General features: G+C 44.6%; 1 protein-coding gene across 1 annotated transcript in view; it reads left to right on the forward strand.

Annotated features, from left to right (window-relative positions):
* Positions 1-19,453, forward strand: part of DISC1 (DISC1 scaffold protein) — a 359,683-nt gene that overhangs the window by 304,063 nt on the left and 36,167 nt on the right.

Consider the following 19,453-nt stretch of genomic DNA (forward strand, 5'->3'; position numbering starts at 1 on the left):
TGTGATATTGGGCTCTCGGTCTTCCTCACACGCCTCTCCAGCCCCCTCGACGACCTGCCCACACACCCCTCATGGGATGGATCCTGGTCAGTTGTAACTGGAGACTGTGAGGATAACAAGTCATTATCTTACTCTTTCAGGGAAGAATACATAAGTATGTGGGAGACAGCTACCACTTTATTCAGAGGTCTAAAAGCAGGAGTTCCTGGGTCAGGGATGGGTGGTCTGGGAGTGATTTCGGTCAGGGTAGCCTTTTCCAGCATCCTTCAAATCCACCACATGACGTGGACCATGGACACTGCCCATCTGGTTTCCACACAGGAAAATGGGCCGCTTTGGGGACGTGACTTATAATCACCATCGGCAACCCCCCCAAAGCCTCAATCGGCTTTTCTTGCCTTTGGAAGTCCTGAATTCAGATCTGTCTTAATCACACGTAGTCACATGCATCTTTCGCGTCCTACACGTGCTCGTCTCCATGCCCCAAGCTGTGCAGTTAGCACATCCTCACCAACAGAGACTGAGACTCTGGCTGGAAGCCAAGCAGCTGTTTGACCACATAGTTGTATTAATAGCAAGAACAATGAGATGCTCTCGACAGTGCTCAGTATTTTCAGGGCTCAACAGGTCAAATGCTAGGTAAGCCAGCTGCTTAATCATTGGCAGGCAAGTTACAACACGGAGGACCCTCCTCACTCCCACCCCAAGCTAAGCATTTCCTTTTCTCTGAAGCTATGGCTGTTTCAGTGGTTCTGAGTTAGTAGTGGCTTTTCCCCCCTTACAGATGTAGATGTTTATGTCTGCAAAATGGTATTTCCTGCAGCTGTAGCCCCCCGGCTGCCATCTTCAGGCCTCACGAGCCAAGCAAAGCCAAGTGGAATGACAGCAGGGGAGAAGCAGGACTTAGGGTCTGTGGGGCAGATCAGAATCCACGTGTTTGTGTGCACTCGGCCGGCCTTCCCGTGGTCTCAGAGTGGCACAAGCCAGCCTCCCCCCTTCAGGTTTGGCCTCTGCATCTCCTCAGACTTTGAGCTTGATTGAGCAATGACAAAATGGACACTCCAGTCACAAGAGCCACATAAAATGAGGCCAACAATCTTTAAAACCAACATTATTGGTCATTTTCTTCTTAGACCATTTTATTGGTCTTTTTTCTTAAGTCAGAAACATAAATATTATCCCCTATGTTGAGGCCCTCCGAAAACGTAAAAAATGAACTGAATGAAAACCTGGTAGCAGACATTGCTTTACCAACCCCCTCATATCCATGTGGATTTTAAGGGAAACTCGTGTCCCCAGTTTGGTGGCTGCTTCTGTCTTCTTAACTCCTGTAACCAGAAGCACAAGGTAGAGCGGGGGATATTAGGAGAAGAGTGGCAGCCACATCTCATTTTGTCACCCAGTGGGCTTTTTTTTTGCTGGCTCTTTTAAGTCCAGTCTAGCATTATAATAAAATAAACTGGTCATACCAATCTATGTTGTCATTTTCTTCAAGAAATTCAAAAGCATATCAAATAATTTGAAATATATTGCAGGCTTTGCTCATCAGTGTTCTTACTACATGTCTAGACAACCCTCCTTGGTTCACTGCTCGTCCCTCAGGAGTGCTGTGACTTCTGTGACAGGAAAGGAAGCCAGGCTGCAGGGGCCCCTGAGTCCCCTTCCCTCCACATTTCCCGGGAGTGAACATCCCAACTATTTTGATGCAAAAGTGTTTAATGGCTTGTGAGTCTCATCTCCAACTATGTGTGTGACTCCAGGGACTTCAATGAACTGAGGCATCACAGTGTACAGGGAAAAGGGGTGTTTTTTAAAAATACCGATTATTTCATAGCCTCTGGGCATCAGCCTATAGACTCCAGCTTGAAGCCCCACGAGGAGCCCATTGCCACCAGTTAGCGGAAGACTCAGTGCTTCTGCAAAGGAGCTGGGCACAGAATAGCAAGTACGAATTGGTTCCTAAAAGAGCTGGTCTGACCTTTCTTGCAGCTGCTTCAGAGGAAGAGAGAACTTTGGGACAGGAAAAGGAAGCTCTCCCTTCAGTTTAGATAGGATCATGAGAGTTCTGATGCTTACTTCCATGTGGAAGAATAACCGGGAACAGAGGCATTCATCCTGCGGGAAAGGATTTGGAACCTGAGAGGCCAGCCCATTATTTTCCCAGGACAAAGATTTCTTTATAGCTTCCCTGTTGGGCTTCACGCGATTACCTCTGGCTCTGGGTTGCTCATTATCTCGGGAGACCATCAGAGCACAACAGTCAAACCAAGACAAAAGCTTTTTAAAATGGAATATGGGTGATTCAAATGGGCTCTAAATACTTATGTCACAGATACGTTTTAGAGGGCTACGGTAATGATGATAGAGACAGATTGAGACATTTTTCAAATGTTTGTTGGAAACCTGGAAATGACATGCCATGAAAATATGGAGCTAACCTTTATTAAGAGATACTGTGTTAGATAATCCACTAAATACTTTAAATGGATTATTTTACTTAAGCCTCCTGGTAACCCAATGAGATGGAAGCGCGGTTATTAACCCAAATATATAAGGCTGCTGAGGCTCAGGGAGAAAGAGCGCCTTGCCAGGTCCCACAGGCAGTATTTTTGGGGTAGCATGGTCTGTCTGTTTCAACCTCCCTAAAAGCCCCCACTCTCTGAGACTGATGTTGGCACAATATTCTGGAGTTGGGTTTGAGCCACATGTATAAGACTTGAAAACAGTATCTTAAAAATAGACTTTTTCGTTTAAATTCCTTAGTAAGACTTAAAAAAAACCCTAATTACTATGAAAAATTTCAAATGTATACAAAATCAGAGACATTATGTAGTGAATAAGGATAATGAGCCCCCGTGTACATATCACACACATTCAACAATTTTCAACATGTGGCCAAACCGATCTCGGCTCTACTCCCATCCACTCTCCCACTCTGTTAGTGTTCTATTGCTGCTGAAACAAATGACCACAACAAACTCAGTGTCTTGAAACACATCTGTCCCCTTTTGGAAGTCCGTTATCAGTTTCACTGGGCTAACATCAAGGTGTCGGCTAGGTTGTCTCCCCTGGAGGCTCCGAATGCAGAATCCCTTCCATGACCTACTTCAGCTGCTGGTGGCCACCTGTATCCTTGGCTTGGGGCCCTTCATCCATCTGCAAAGCACATCACTCCAATCTGCTTTTGTCATGATACCGTTTTCTCTTGTGATTCTGATCCTTCTGCCTCCCACTTATGAGGGATACTGTGGGGCAGTGGTGACGTTGGGCCCCCCACATAATCCAGGATAATGATAATGTCCCCATCCTAAAGCCCTTAATGTAATCACATCTGCAAGTTCCCGTTCAGAGGTTCTGAAGATGAAGACATGGACATCTTTGGGGAGTCATTACTCCACCTATCACACCCACCCGACCCCCAACAGGAGGAATATTTTGAAGCAAATCTCAGACATTTTATTTAAGCCATAAGTATGTCAGTTCATATCTTCAAGAAGAAAAAGACCTTTAAAGAGGAACTGTGATACCCTTATCATACCTAAAAATATCGAAAACACTTTCTTTTTATCAGATATCTAGTCAGTGTTCCAATTTCCCCAAATTTTCTCCTGATTTTATTTTAACAGGTGGTCTATTCAAATGAAGAAATGTGTTTTAGGTTTCTTTTAATCTGCAGGTTCTCTCCCCTTTTACTTTAATTGCCTGCTGTTATTGTTGTTGAAGAAACCAAGTTTTCTAGCTTATAGAATTTGTCTGATTGTGTCTTTGTGATCATTGTCGTTTCTTTTTTCCATGTATTTCCCATAAACTGGTAGTTCAGTCTAGAGATTTGATTATATTGAGGTTTGATTTTATTGTTAAGAGACCTTCACTGATAGTGCTGTAACTTTCTACCAAATCACGTAAGGAAGCCAATGATGACTGTTGTCTCTCTCGTGTGGCATTGAACTTGGTTGTTGCGTTCAGGTGTCTGGAGTCCTACCCTTTTTGTATCAAGTTCCCTGTCAGCTTTTTACCTACATTGATGATTACTGACTGGATTCCTTATTTCACTAGTGGGTTTCAGAACCGTAATATTCTAATTCCATCACTGTCCTCATTATTTTTTTAGCTAAAATTCTATAAAAGAAACCTCCTTAGATCATTTTAAAGGGGGCTTGTGGGGCTGGGAAACCAGGAACTCTAAAACTGTGACCAAAGACTGAAGTTCTGCACAGGAAGCCACAGAACTCCGCAGTGCTGTTTTCCGGTTCCTTCCTAGGCATAGGCCACCACTCAGTTCACTCACAGTGACCCATGACTGGTGATGAGAGAAGGTGGATAGCTATTTCAACATCTATTTGATTGTCCTGAGGAACAATTTATGAAAGAAAGACAATATTTGATTTTTTTTCTCCTTATGCACCAGTTTTCAGAATAATAATTGGTTTTCTAGCATGCTCCGAAGGTAAACACAAAGTGTGTGTGTGTGTGTGTGTGTGTATCATTATGAAGTCATGGATTTTGAGCAGATTTGTTATGTTTCAGTTCTTTGCAGAAAGCTCTCTTTTTCAAATTGACCCGTCTTTGGCTGAGAGCCCTTTCAAATTGGCTCCTGAATATTTTAATATCAAACTAGAAGCTTCCTTCTTTTTTTGATGTAACAAGATGTTTCAGGTCCATTATGTACATTTCCTGCCCCAGATCTGGAATCTGCAAAGGGTTCTGTTACTTTTAGTAGGAAATGATATTTAGAGACCACAATCTGGGTGCTGGGAATGCTCGTAACTACTGGGTTGTTATTATTTCTTGACCTTTTCAGTAGACACAGCTAGGATATTTTTAGACAAATTATATCGCAGATTCATACTGTTATTTCCAGTCCAAATTTAGGATTACATGGCTTCACTTAACTTCTTTAATTTTATGTTTTTATTTCTTTTCTCATACACTGAAAATTCTGGTTTCTAATATTACTATATACTTACTTAATCTACCAGTTATCTATTTATCTATATGTACTTATAGAAGAGTAAATTTGACTACATATATTGTGGAATATAGGGTATATGTACAGTATATGTATATAGTATGTTTCTATGTAATAGTATCTTTGGTATATCCATATTTTATATATATAGTATCAGAATAATAATGGTGATAGTATTACTAATAACGTAATAACTAAAAGCAACTTAACACTTTGCAGTTCTTCCTGTTCTTAAGGATGCAAAGTTAAATTACAGTTTTAAAATCACTTGAATTTCCCTTGGTAAAGTTCATCTATCAACTCAATGCATAGTTAGCTGAATGCACAGCGGGCTTATCTGTTTTATTTAGCCTTCTATTCCAGTGGTTGCTGCTTCTAGAAATATGGAACACAAACTTTATGGTTCAAAGTCAAATGTGCAAAGCAAGGTACATTCAGAGACGTACGGCTGCCATTCTCTCTCTCCCACTGTTCCATTACTTCCCTCTACAGGAAACCATTTTCATTCATTTAGGGTTAGAGACGTACGGCTGCCATTCTCTCTCTCCCACTGTTCCATTACTTCCCTCTACAGGAAACCATTTTCATTCATTTAGGGTTTATCCTTTCACTGCTTTTTAATAATGTAACCATATATATTCACGATCCCCACTTAGATGAAAGGTACACTATTACAGACACTGTTCTGCACCTGGCAATATGATTTTCGAATGTGAAACTTCCTAGGCATGGGAACCAGAACCCACCATATCACCTTCTCATTGTAAGCCCATCAGTGTCACATCCTAAAGAACTGGGAGCCAGAATCCACTTTAGATTTAGACTTAGAGTTAGATTTTGCAGGACTCTGTTTGTGACTCAGTCTGTGCTGACATTTATATTTTCCTCCTCATACTTTGAGTATACCTCTCCAAGATCTCTCAGGACTAACAACAGTTATAATTAATTGTATGTCCTGAGTTTGGAAATACTGCTTTTTTCAACCAGGTGGTTTGTCAAAAAATACTTTTCCGATGTTACTATATGATATTTATAACCATAATTTTTTAAAAGATTTTATTTATTTATGTGACAGAGAGACAGGGGAGTGGGAGAGGAAGAAGCAGGCTCCCAGCGGAGGAGCCCGATGTGGGACCCAATCCCAGAACGCCGGGATCACTCCCTGAGCTGAAGGCAGACGCTTAATGACTGTGCCACCCAGGTGCCCCTATAACCATAATTTTAGTAGTAATTAATGTTCTAGTGAGTGTACGTACTACAATTTGCTTAATTGTAAAGAAAATTTTTTTTTCCCCCTAAACAATTTCAAGAGAAAATATGGAAAGTACAAGGGATGAATATAGACAGGAGGAGGCCCTTTTAAAAAACAAACATCTTGGGCACCTGGGCGGCTTAGTCGGTTAAGCGTCTGCCTTCAGCTCAGGTCAGGATCCCAGGGTCCTGGGATCAAGCTCCACATTGGGCTCCCTGCTCAGTGGGGAGTCTGCTTCTCCCTCTCCCCTTGCTCCTCCCCCCGACTCATGCTCTCTCTCTCTCTGCCAAATAAATAAATAAATTCTTAAAAATCTTTGTGAAAAATTCTCATTTCTCCTTTTTTTTTCTAAAGTAAATTTTCCATATGAGTTACAGGCAAAATGTGTCCTATCAGATTTAGTATATGAATAATGAGAAAGACTGTGATTTGGGCCAGGCGACAGTCTTAGAGTGTTCTGGTGGAACAGGACCTCAGATTGCCACAAGGCAGGTCCTCCAGGTCCTAGAGCTCATACTGAGCCTCCTCCAGGAGGCTGTCAACTGTTTATCATGTCACCTCCCACTGCTTGTTCAACACCCCACCTGAACCCACAGACAACTATGGAGCACGCACATTTCTTTGGGTAAGATGAGGAAAAGACAACATACATTTATAAAAGAAATCCAGCTGCTTTCTGGAGTGTGGGAGTTGAGAGAAGAAGCTGATCAGTGAGACTGTGGTTTCCAATGAAGACTTTGTGGGAGCTGCCCCCTTCCAGAATATCGGGAGGGAGAGAGCTCCTGTGAGTGAAGGCCCCTGGGCGGGGATGGTTCGGCTCATTCATGGGTTAGTGCAGGTGATGGGCAGATAGTATGCAGCCGATGTAGGAAGGCCTTAGAAGGTGGACAAATACATGTAGGCTGATGAAACAGGTAAAGAAGTGGGGTGAAAAAGCAGTGTTTTCGAAAAATTGGTAGGCAACACCATTCAGAGATTAAAAAGGGGAAAGGACATGAAATGAGAGAGGCCAGTAGGGAGGCTGTTAAAGTAATAGAGTCGTGATTCATGGAGACATGACTGATATCTGTGGAGAATGATGGAACTATTGGAGAAGAGGGAGCAAAAATGAGGACAAACTTAGAGAAAACTCTGTGGGTCTTTGTGATGAGCTGGAATGTAACTGAGAGTGGTGAGTTCAGGATTTTGAGTGCCAGCGACGGGGAGAGTACTTTCATTGGAGTTACTGTTGCATTGGGGGCATTAGGACTGGGTTCTAAATTAGAATGGGGGGTGACAGGATGGAATCCCTCCTCCCTCTCTCCCCCCTCCCTTCCTTCTTTTTCTTATTACCTTTCTTCTTTTTCCTTCTCGTCTTCTTTATACAACTATCTATCGAGTGCTTTCACATTTGACAAGGATTCTCTGTAGCCTCAGTGGTAAACAATCCGGGCACAGTCTTTGCTCTCATAGAACCTGCAGTTAATTAGGGAGGGAGGCAAATGGAGGAACAAGATAATTCAGGTAGTGACACGTGCTGTGAAGGAAGTAAAGCAGGGCTGAATGGTGATTGGGGTAATAGGCCTGGATGGGACTACTTCAGATTGGAAATTTGGGAGAGTGTCTCAGAGGAAGTGCCCAAGGAACCAGCTAGAGATCTGATGGCATTTCTGGGCAGAAAAAAACAATTATCCTTAGACAAGAATTGACTTGGAGTGTGTGAAGAGCACAGAGAAGGCTGAGGGTCCTGGAGGTCTCCTTCTAAGGGCAAGGAGGTGAGGGCAGAGACTGCTTCAGTACAGGTCTGATCAGGAGACAGAGCCCGCACAGTAATTTGAACAGAGACCATATAATACAAAGGACTGTTCATGATGACAGAGGATTGGAATAAGGAGGAATTCACCCGTAAGGCGTATGGGACCAGCAGGTATAAGCGGCACCCACCACCCACAGGGCTGAGGTAGGGCTCCCCCAGCTGTGGGATAGGCAAGAAGGGGCTATGGTGCCACACCCGTGTACCTCGCTGCAAGTCCTCTCTCTGGAACTTTCTGGAATCCACTTTCCAGGGTGCTAAACAAGGCTTTTCATAGGGAGTTGTCTCACCAGAGGCAGCCTGCTAAAAAACTGCCTGAGGGGGTGTTAGGGGACAGTGTTGGCTTTTGGGAGCAGCTGACATCCAGGTGCTGGACCGGCCGTGCATGGCACACAGGCCTGTACTAGAGAAGTTGCCCACACAGCAGGAGCCAGACACTGGGTGAGCCCAGGGCTGCAGAAGCCGAACGCTGGCGAATCCATCTGTGCTGCAGGAATGGGGATATAGGGAGCCCTCATGAGTGTCTGGAGCTGGGAGCTAGAGACGCCATCCACTCTTCAGGAGCCAGCTGAAAGCACGCTGGAACCAGGAAGGAAACCCCTTCCACCAGCCATGTCCCTCCAGCTTCCTCCACTGACAAAACTTCATATTGGGTCAGCTGGCAAAGAAGACTACGCAAAGGGTCCAGCTAGATATTTGCAGAGCAGGCAATGAGGGCTAAATTTGGAGCCGAGAGGCAATAACCTCATAGCTGGCCTGCCTAGGTAATCAGGGCCCTGACCGTGGTGGTGATGATGTCACGTGATGGCAGGAGTGTTGGTGGTGGCATCTGTCACGTACAGGTGCTGTTCTTGGTCCTTTACGTATTTTAACTCATTTTATGTTTGTAAGCCAGTGAGGTAGATACTGTCACTATCCCCACATATAGGTGACGTAACTGAGACACAGAGAGGCGAAGTCACTTGCCCACAGTCACATGCTAGTGAGGGTGGCGGCAGAATTCACACACAAGCAGTCTGACCCCAGATCTGCCCGCCCTAGCCTCTCAGGTCACTACTGATCCTTGAGCAGATGGAGAAACATACCGGGAAAGAGAAGTACCTAAAAGAACTTTGCAGTCAACCTTCTTGTGATTAGATGAGCTTCCTCTCTTTTTGATACTTATAAATTTAGAGATTTTAATTACTTTTAAAGCAAGGTACAAATGTACCAGGAAACATTAAGTAGTCTAGGGAAAGGTGATAAGATTGGATAATTGGTGGGATGAGGATACTGGGAAATAATATTTTGAGTAGCGTTTGAGGGACTTTGGGCTCCTTTAGCTTAACAAAAACAGGAGGGGCAAGTTCAAGATTCATTGTTATAGGTATGAAGGGATGACGTTTGGAAGATCTTGATTAAATGTTCCTCATGGCTGATGGGTGGGAAGGGGGGGACAAAACACATGCACGTGGTGGATAGGCTTCTAGGCAATTCTATATGGAGCCTTTACCATGCACCAGGCACTGTGCTGGGCAACATGGTGGTCTTTCAAGTTGCTTTTGCCTCAGGGCTGGCACGTGGTGTCTTTATGATAAACAGCAGCTAGTTCTGCCCACGGAAGAGGTCAAGGGACAATGCCAAGATGAAGAGCTGGCCAAGATGGCTAGAGAAAGGAGGACCTTGTCAGTTCAGGGCCTCGGACCCATAGGAAGTTGGGGAGAAAGGATAATGTGAGACCAAGAATAATGGGATCTGGGGTCAGATTATCGAATCCGTGGCCCCTTCTCTACTTCCTAGTTTTGTGACCTTGGGCAAATTATTTAACTTAAGGTTCAGTTTTCCTGTCTATAAAAGGAAATAAAATAGTACCCTCCTTACTGGGCTATTACGCAGATTAAATGATATCTATAGAGCGTGTTCTCACCAATAAAAGCACAGGCTCAGTAAATGTTTGCTGCCATCATCATTATTATTATTTACAGTAGTATAATATTTTGTTAATATCGTACTAAAATACCTAATAATAATTAATGATAATATTTATCATTTCTATGTTATTGGAAGAGGCTGAAGATTAGAGTCCTGGGAAGAATAATAAGGATTAGACATAAAATGTGTCATGCATGTCATGTGACATGCACACACACACGTGCGTGTGTGTGTGTGTATGTGTGTGTGCATGTAGAATTTTGAAATAGTTTCCAGTTGAAACCTTTGTTTTGGTAACAGGGAGCATAGGGAAATGTTCAATTTTGCACATAATAATGAATGCCTATGTTGTCTGTTACCGTTTATGACAACTACTGGTGTTTTTGCAATCACGAGAGAAATGTTCCTATATTTGCACAAAAATGAGAGCGATCTACCACAAAAAAAAAAAAAATCAAGTGACAGTGGCTTTGTGGGTCTCAGGCTGTGTATTTGCTATTCGTCACCTAATCTCCTAAATGGTTTCAATATACATTAGGAAATGGTGTTTCCAGGTGGAGAAAAGGGCTAAATATTTCTCTTAAAATGAGTGAAAATCTGGTGCCATCAGATAGATCATAGGATTTTGTCATGGGGGTGGGATGCAATCTGAGCTCTACCAACTGGCTAGGTAGCTAACTAGGTATGTAACTGAGCACACACCAGAATCTTCTGAGCCTGTGTCCTGATCTGTAAGGTTGACATCTTTGTAATAACCATACATGCCTCAAGGGAAATTTACGTGAGAAAGAAATAATGCATGAAGAGTGCCTAGAACCCTGCCTGCACAGAGAGGGTGACCCACATCAGTTACCTCGCCTAGCATCTTCGAATTCAGCCCTGCTTGTTCCCAACCTTCCCCTCTGGGGATCTCGAGTTGCCAGTAGCCAAATCTGGATGAAGCTATGGTATTTATATGGACCTTGAGGCAGACAGCAATTGGAAATTCAATGGACAGGTAAGGCGATCTAGGGGAACTGGTTTCCAGGGTGTGCTATAAGTCAGAGAAATTGCTCACTCCCCTGTCTACCTATATCCCTCAAGGTCCCTTTGGTTCTTTAAAAATTTTATTTTTTTTAATTATAGTTGATATATAATTGATATATAATACTAAATTAGTTTCAGGTGTACAACATAGTGATTCAACAAACATATACATTACAAAATGCTCACCACGATAAGTGTATTACAGTACTCTTGACTGTATTCCCTACACTACTTCTTGTCCCCACGACTCACTTATTTTATAACTGGAAGCTTGTAATTCTCAATTGCCTTCACCCATTTCATCCACCCCATCATCCGTCTCCTTTTTGGCAACCACCTGTTTGTTTTTTGTATTTATGAGTCTGTTTTTGTCTTTGTTGTTGTTTGTTCGCTTGTTTCTTTTATTCTTTCATGACAAATGTGCTTCATGCTGCACCAGTGTTTTCACCAGGGGCTGAAGGAATTGATGGTATTGTTTCCTTTAGAATGAGCCTATAACATCCCTTTGTTCATGGAGATTGTAAATCCAGCATCCTCCGGATTAGATAATGTATGTTCAGTATCAGTAGGAAAGAAATGGAGAAGTAAATATTTGCTACAAAATGTCTTTCTGGTGTCTTGAAAATTAGTTGATTTCCTGTATCTGACAAGTCAGTTCCCTGCTACATCCGCCCCACATTTAGATGGGAAGGGAAAACAATCCCCCACAGCCAGGAGCCTGTCACTTGGGTATCCAGGGGAGATAATGTGGCCATAGTGCAGGGGCATTGAATATGGATAAGGCTGTGACAGGCCATGCTTAAAGTTTGGTGTCACATTCAAATGACGGGATGAGAGGTGAAAAGAAAACAAAAAATTAATTCCCCCTCTTGGAATCTCACGCAGATTCACTGAGTGCCTGGTCTCTGCTCAGCGGTCTGTCTCCCTTTCTCCCCATTAATAATCATAATCAAATATCCATTATTGGTTTTCGGCAACAGGGTAATTGCTTCCCCTCCCTTATTTTCTGGGGCCGTCGGTCTGCTGGTGGGAAAGGGCAGTTGTGTAATCGTTCCTTCCGCGTAAACGCTAAGAAGTCAGTTGTGCCCTGCAGATACTGATGTCAGCCGCTTTGCTCTCTGGTGGAGTGAAAGAAGGAAATAATTTTATTGTGCTATTTTTAGACTTCAATTTGGATTTCAGCCTTTATGATACTCTGTGTGCTGGGGATAGAGCTGTTGATGCACAATTCAGCTCTAAGACACGCTGCTTTCTGCCGCCCCTGGTAGGCTTCCTTTCTGGACCAGACCTCAGCACCACTCGGTCACATTTGTCCCCATTGGTGGCTGCAAGCTCAGCCAAACCCAGAGGGCTAAGTTGTACTCTGTCTGGACAGTGGAACCTGCTGCCAGCAGCCACCGAGTTCTCAATTTGCCTGTGAAGGTTTAATCTGATCTTTCATATGCATAAATATTCAGTGCTACACAAATTCTGTGTAAACACAGGGAGTTCACCCGGCCATCCTTGCTTCTCTAGCCAGTTTCCCAGAGGTGGTAGAGGAAAGCTAGAAGGGGGAAAACTCTTTGTTTGCTGGATTTCCTTTTGAACAAACAAGAAGGGCGCAGACCCTGGGGACGCCAGGTCTTCCTTTTTTGCAGCTAGGATGGAAGGCGGTCTCCTAGTTCGTCTATACTCTAATGAGCTGGTTCTGAACTCCAAAGGGATCTTAAAAAGTGCCAGTAATACCTGCCTGAGCTTGTCTTGTATCTTGTCACATGTACTAAAATTCAGATCAGTTTGTGTCACACTGAATTCTGTGGTTGCATGCGGCTTGGTAATGCAGAGGCTTTAGTAGGAAAGGCTCCCGGTGTAGCTGTGGCTACTGACCGGTGACAATGACATCACCTGGACGTGGTTAGAGCACAGAGCCTCATGCCCCGCCCTGGCTTAGGAACCAGAACCTGCATTTTAACAAGATCCCTGAGTGATTCATATGCATATTAATCATTTTTTTCTTTTTTTTGAAATTATAAGCCTTTTTTAGAATCTCATAAAATCCGTAGAACCTATGTCTATAGAAGTGCACTGAAATACAAGATCTTGCATCTAATTTCCGTAAGTGCGGGTTCCACAGACTTCAGTAAGATCCTTCACGCAGGGGAACTGGAGGGCATGCCTGGGGGAGACCCCAAATGCCGTGCCCCTCCCCCCCCGACCTGTGTTGCTGCTTGGCTGTCACATGGAAGCTGCCTTCGCTTTGCTGCCCGGATCTTGTAGGTCTGAGGAGTGCCAGCCCCGGGGCGGTCACCAGTCAGCCCCTCCAGTCCCTCCCTGTCCTCTCCTCAGCTTTCAGTTCTCAGAACTTGCTATCATGCCTCTTGCTTGGCCTTGGATACCTTGCCCTTTCATTCTCTCCTTCCTCACTGTAGGGATGGGGGCCAAGTGTTCTGGGCTGGCCGTGCGGTGAGAGCAGCTAGTGGATTCTCCCGCTCTTTCTGCCAACGGAGAATCCATCCCGCAGGTCCTTCTGGAAGCTCATCTTTAGTTCTGCCATGGGCTCTGATTTCCTCTCATCCCTGATGGTGGCCAAAGGAAACGCAAGGCGGACTGAAGCAAACCCTTCGAGAAATCTGTTCACTCACTGACTTGTTTGTCAGGGGTATGTTCTGACCTTGAACAGTCCTTGCTTTGGGAGGGAGTGAATATATGTGGATGCTTACAACATATGATACGTGTCAAAATAGAGGTGTGGACAAAACGCCGTGGCTAATCCCCAGGGAGGGGGAGCTAGCTTGTCCAAGAGGAGCCAGGGAGAGCTTCAAGGAGATGAGCTGGGATTCATAGGCTGAAGAGGATAGTGCCTGAGAACGGGGTTGTGGGATTGATCACTGTTAGAAACTAGAGTTGGGAATAGCAAGTTGAGGAAGTCAGGTCCGGCAGTGAGAAAGCAGGTAGGTACAAGAGCTCGCCCGTAGCTGCTGCGTGTGGTGGGACAGGCCCAGGGCTGTTGTCCTCTCCATCCAATAATTCTTCTTTAATGGATGAGGAAACATGCACAGTGAGGTTAAGGAACTTGCCAAAGGTTGCACAGCGGCATGTGGTAAAGCTGGGCTTCCAACCTGCCCAGGGGCTCCTGCACTGGTCTCCCTTGCAGAGAGCTCCCCCTTTGCCTGGCTGAGAAGCCTGCAGCCAACCTCCCCGGGACAGGACTGGCTGGCTCACCCCCCTCCCCTGACACCTCTGTCTTTCTGACTGTCCTCATGGCATCAGTGAAATACAGCCATCCCCAGTCATGGTGTATCAGTGTAGGATGGACACACGTGTGTGTAGGACAGATGAGCTGTGGGGGAGAGAGAAATAGGTATTGCTCTGGGCTGTCTAGTGGTTCTGTTGTGTGGGAATCTGATCGCACCACACATGAGGCATTCCCCTTCCATCTCGGAGGAGCCTGCCGCTCCACTGCAGGGGACAGAGCCCGGGGCCATCTTGACAGATGACAATGGAGAGCAAATGTGCAGTGCAGACTGACTGATGGCATCTCCTTCCCAGCCAAGGCTCACCATGTACTGTGCCCTCTGCCCGGTCCACCCCGGATTGCTGTTTGTGCTGCAGGAATCCTGAGGTTGGGGGGCGGGTGCCAGGGTGGCATTTGAGGCAAGACTTCTGGGCAGGAAGGTGGATGTGGTTGGTGTGCTCCTGGTCCTCTCCCTGCCCTGCCACCTATGTACACGTGCTGTAAGCTGGAGTGCCAGCGTCTCCCTCCTGCCCTTTGCTTCTCGTACCTGTGGGTGCCTGTCACTGGTGCAGGAGCTGTGCTTGAACTCCCTCAGCCAGAAGTAGATGCTGGTCCCATCTCTGTTTTGGGGTGCGAGCTCAGCTTGCAGACAAGCCCTGATGAAGTTGCAGATCACTCTCTGGGGATCCTTGTTAAAGTCAGAAACGAGGCTCTGACCCTTGTAGGCAGGCTGTTCGTTGTCTCCTGAGCCATGATTATTGTCCGTTTGGAGGGAATGTTACCACTTTCCCATCCGTGGCTAGGCACCAGGGAAAGCACGTCTACGACGTTGGAAATAACAGGACGCCCCGGCGGCGTCCCGCTTGCTTCAGCTCCTGCCGTGCCGCATGGTGCCGTCAGCCTCGCCAGGCTGGTTCACACCCGTGTAGCAGCATTGCACACCCCTAAATAGCTTTTACTCCTCTGTCTAGAACACAAGAGAGTTTGGGGACATTTCTGTATTTTCTTTTCCCAACAGCCAGATATACCTGTCTGCTCCGCTGCATGGAGTCCTCCCCTCCTTACCAATTTGGCCTGCACACCCATCAGATAAAAAAACTTGGGGCGTGAGCTCTCTGGCAGGTTGTCTTCCCTCCGCTCTGCTGGCATCTATTACTGAGCTCTCTTTGGAAAGTGGTGTGTTCTGAGAGGTAGGAAAGATAATATATTTCACCTTTGGTGCCAGGTCTGGTCGGACCAGTCCCTTTTCATTCTGAGTTGAGCTACTGGAAGGGACCCAGGAGATAAGCGGAGAGGTGATTTACAAGGCGTGCTCTCTCGTTCTTGTCTTGCTCGTATTTCCCTTTAAAATTCCTTGGCTGTCTTCGGCGTGGGCATGTGCTTCCATTTATCCTGTAGCTCTAGGACTGAATGCAGCTCTTGTGCTTCTGAGAGGCTCTGGTTAGGAAGCCACTCCCCTGACTTCCAGCTCACTCGGATCAAAACAGGGCCCCACAAGCCATGACACGGATTCTGTAAAGGGGGAAGTTTAGCATCAAGGTTAAGGACTGTGCAAAATTTGGCACAATGGCAGAAGGGAAAGAAGTGGATGATTTTTTAAAAAGATTTATTTATTTATTTTAGAGAGAGGAGGAGAGAGTGTGTGAATGGGGGGGGAAGGGCAGAGAGAGAAGGAGACAAGGAATCTCAAGCAGACCTCCCGCAGAGTATGGAGCCTCGTGTGGGGCTTGATTTCAGGATCCTGAGATCATGACCTGAGCGGAAATCAAGAGTCCATTGCTTAACCGACTGAGCCACCCAGGTGCCCCAAGCAGTGGATAATTTTTTAAAAATTTAAAATGTATTTGTTGTAAAAGCAAAGGATGCATGGGGTTTCTTTGAAAGAAAAAAAAATACAACAGAGAGGGGTAAAATATAAAGTAAAAACCCCTTGTCCCTACCCCAGTCATTAGAAAATAACTATATTCCTCCAGAAATATCTCACTAATGCATAGTCCTGTATGGCTATATCTGCCTGCCCTTTTGTGTCTTTTAAAAAATTCAAATGAGATCACAATAGAATACTACTTGTCCTGTGCTTTATCTGTTGTCACTTAATTTGTCTTGGAAATCTTTCCATTGTAAGAGATAGAGCTTAGCCTTCTGTTGTCAACAGTCGTATGGTATGTAACAGTGAGTGTGGTCAATGCCAGCTTTTCTCCATTTGGTTTCCAGTTATTTCTCTTGATGCAATTAATGTTCTCTGTTGTAAGAGATAGAGCTTAGCCTTCTGTTGTGAACAGTCGTATGGTATGTAACAGTGAGTGTGGTCAACGCCAGCTTTTCTCTGTTTGGTTTCCAGTTATTTCTCTTGATGCAATTAATGTTCTCTCTCACATCTCTCTCTCTCTCTCTCTCTCTCTCTTCTGTCTGAATATATTTGTAAGGTGAATGCTGAGAAGTGAAAGAGCTAGCTCAAAGACCAGGTTCACTTTTAATTTTGACAAATATTGCCAAATTACTTTCCTTAAAAAAGGGTACTGATTTGTCCCCCTGCCCCTAAAAGGGTGAATTGTACCACTCGGAGACTTTCATTTCCCAGACAGTACTTGTCTGCCTTGAATGTGGCCAATTATCTTTTCCTGTATTTATTGGCCCTTTGTGTTTTCCTTCTGCCCATTCTTCCTGTTTTCTCTTGGGATGTTTGCTTTTTCTCTTACTGGCTTTCAAAGCTCTTTGAAGGTTAAAGAATTGGACTCTTGGACTATGCTATGCATGCTAGATATATTTTTTCCTAATAGGCCAATTATAGTTTGACTTTCATTTATGGCATTTTTGCCAAGTAGAAGTTGAAATATATATGATTTCAGATTTATCACTTTTTTTTCCCTTTTTGACTTCCAGGTTTTGTGTCTTGCTTAGAAAGTCTTTTCCCCCACTTCAAAATTATGGTCAAATAATCTAAAATTTCCATTCAGTCATTGCATGGCTTAGAAGCCAATACAGCTCCAGCAAAGTAGAGTGGCATATTGAGACCTACCCTGAGACTTTAATTTTTAATGTGGTCAATCCACTGGGATCACTTATCAGGAAAGCTTTTCCTCTATTAACCTTTATTAGGATGGATTTTTTTTTTAAACTTAATTGTTTTCTTTGCTTCGAATTGGAGGAGTCCTTTAAATGTAACTTCCCTGAAAGTTCATTCAGTTAATTAAGTACTTATTGAGTTCCTGTTGTGGTTAATACCTTGCTGGACTATATGCTTCACAGTTTTAAAAAAATGAAATATTCTGAAACCTCATTAAGTATATACAGTAGAAGAAGGTATCTGTACACACGGCCCAGACATGAAGGCACAGGGTAATAAGGGTCTTAAGAGTACTGCCACCTGCCTTGTGGGTTCAGAGAAAGGAGACATTACAGACGGTATGGGGATCAGGGAAGAGTTCTTTATTAAAGTGACATTTGAGATGGGCCTTGATGAACTGGTTGGCTTTTAATGGGTGAAGATTCTGAAGAAAGGCATGAAAAATAGTCATCTGTAATTTGAAACTTGTACATTTGTCCTGGGAAGAGCAAGTGGTCCAGTTCGCTGACATCTGGGAATGCACAGGAGAGCAACGGGGAAGGAGTCCAGGGCAGGCCTGAGGTCATCTTGGGTAAGAACTCGAAGGACTTTACTTTCCATTTAGCAAGCAGCGGGAGCCACTAACATTTCTGGAGCAACCGTAGATGAACAGATTGGGAGAATGAAATATTTGAAGGCAAGAAAAGCTCATCATTAATTGCAGCTTTCCTGGGCATGAAGAAATGAAATGCTTTCTTTGGGGTAGCGGTCAGAAAGGGGGCAAATAGACCTGAACAATATTCTCAACATAGAGTCTGTGGTTGGGTGTGGGAGTTGAAGGAAAGAAACATATTAAAAGTGACCATGATTTCTGGCCTTCATTCAGCTCACTCTTCTAACACATGAGGGTCCGGTGTGTGTTACACTCTGAGCCACGGGGAACAGAGAAGTTGGCAGGACAGACAAGGGATGCTCTCAAGGGATGGAATTCCAAGGAGGCAAGAACACTGAACAAGCCAGGATGAGGCGGAAATAGAGACCATGAATATAAGAGAAATTAAGAGGAGCGGTTTGATGGGGAGCCCTGATGACTTTGACTTTGGGTCTTAAAACTGAGTGTTCAGTAGTTGTTCCAGATAATTCTCTAATTATTTCTGGTGGTATTCTCTTTCCTTCTTCAACTGGTGTTTACTACTGAGGGATGCAGGGGAAAAAAGTAACTTGTTCCTTAGAATTTCAAACAGGCGTCAGAGATGGAAGGGCCTCTGGAATCCGTGGGAGTCCGGCTCATCCACGATAGGAAAAAGAAGCTGATGAGCCTGCTGATCAGAATAGCTCTGCTCTCTAATTATTTCTGGTGGTATTCTCTTTCCTTCTTCACCTGGTGTTTACTACTGAGGGATGCAGGGGAAAAAAGTAACTTGTTCCTTAGAATTTCAAACAGGCGTCAGAGATGGAAGGGCCTCTGGAATCCGTGGGAGTCCGGCTCATCCACGATAGGAAAAAGAAGCTGATGAGCCTGCTGATCAGAATAGCTCTGCTTTCTGAAGTTGCCTGAATTTTCTCACCTGGTTAAACAGGGTCTGTCCCAGCACAGTTTTACTTTGTTCACCATCTTGTGGGTCATAACTCGGGTAGGGCTTGACTAGGCAGTTCTCACTTGGGGTTGCGACACGAGGTTGAGGTCGTGGTGCTGTCAGCTCTGCCGGGCTGTACGAGCAGGATGGCTCATGCACATGGCTGGCTGCTGATAGTGGGTGTCAGCCGAGATTTCACCTGATGCCATTGACCAAGTGCCTGAGTATAGTTACCCCAGCGTGGCGATTTCAGAATGGGTGGACTTCTTGCATGGCATTTGGCTTCCTTCAGAGCACGGGTCCCAAAAACACCTGGTGAAGGCTGTAAGGCTTTTTCTGAGCTAGCCTCAGAAGCTGTGTGGCATCATTCCCTGCACGATCCATTGATAACAAGCAGCTCAGGCTAGACCAGATTTAAAAGGAAAGGATGTAGACTCTACCTCCTGACTATAGGAATGTCAAAGACTTTGAATTATGTTTTTAAACTTATACAATGTAGCAGTGCTATCTACTTCGTAAGGTTGTTTTGAGGATAAACAATCCTTAGAATAGCTCCTGACCAATATGTTAATGACCGTGATGGTGGCAGTAATGGTAGTGACAATGACGATGTTGATGGTGATGGCTCACTGCAATACCCTCTGGCAAAATATCTTTTATTATTGC

The sequence above is a fragment of the Ursus maritimus genome, unplaced genomic scaffold (genome assembly GCF_017311325.1).
Source record: "Ursus maritimus isolate PB19 unplaced genomic scaffold, ASM1731132v1 scaffold_7, whole genome shotgun sequence".
NCBI classification, from domain to species: domain Eukaryota; kingdom Metazoa; phylum Chordata; class Mammalia; order Carnivora; family Ursidae; genus Ursus; species Ursus maritimus.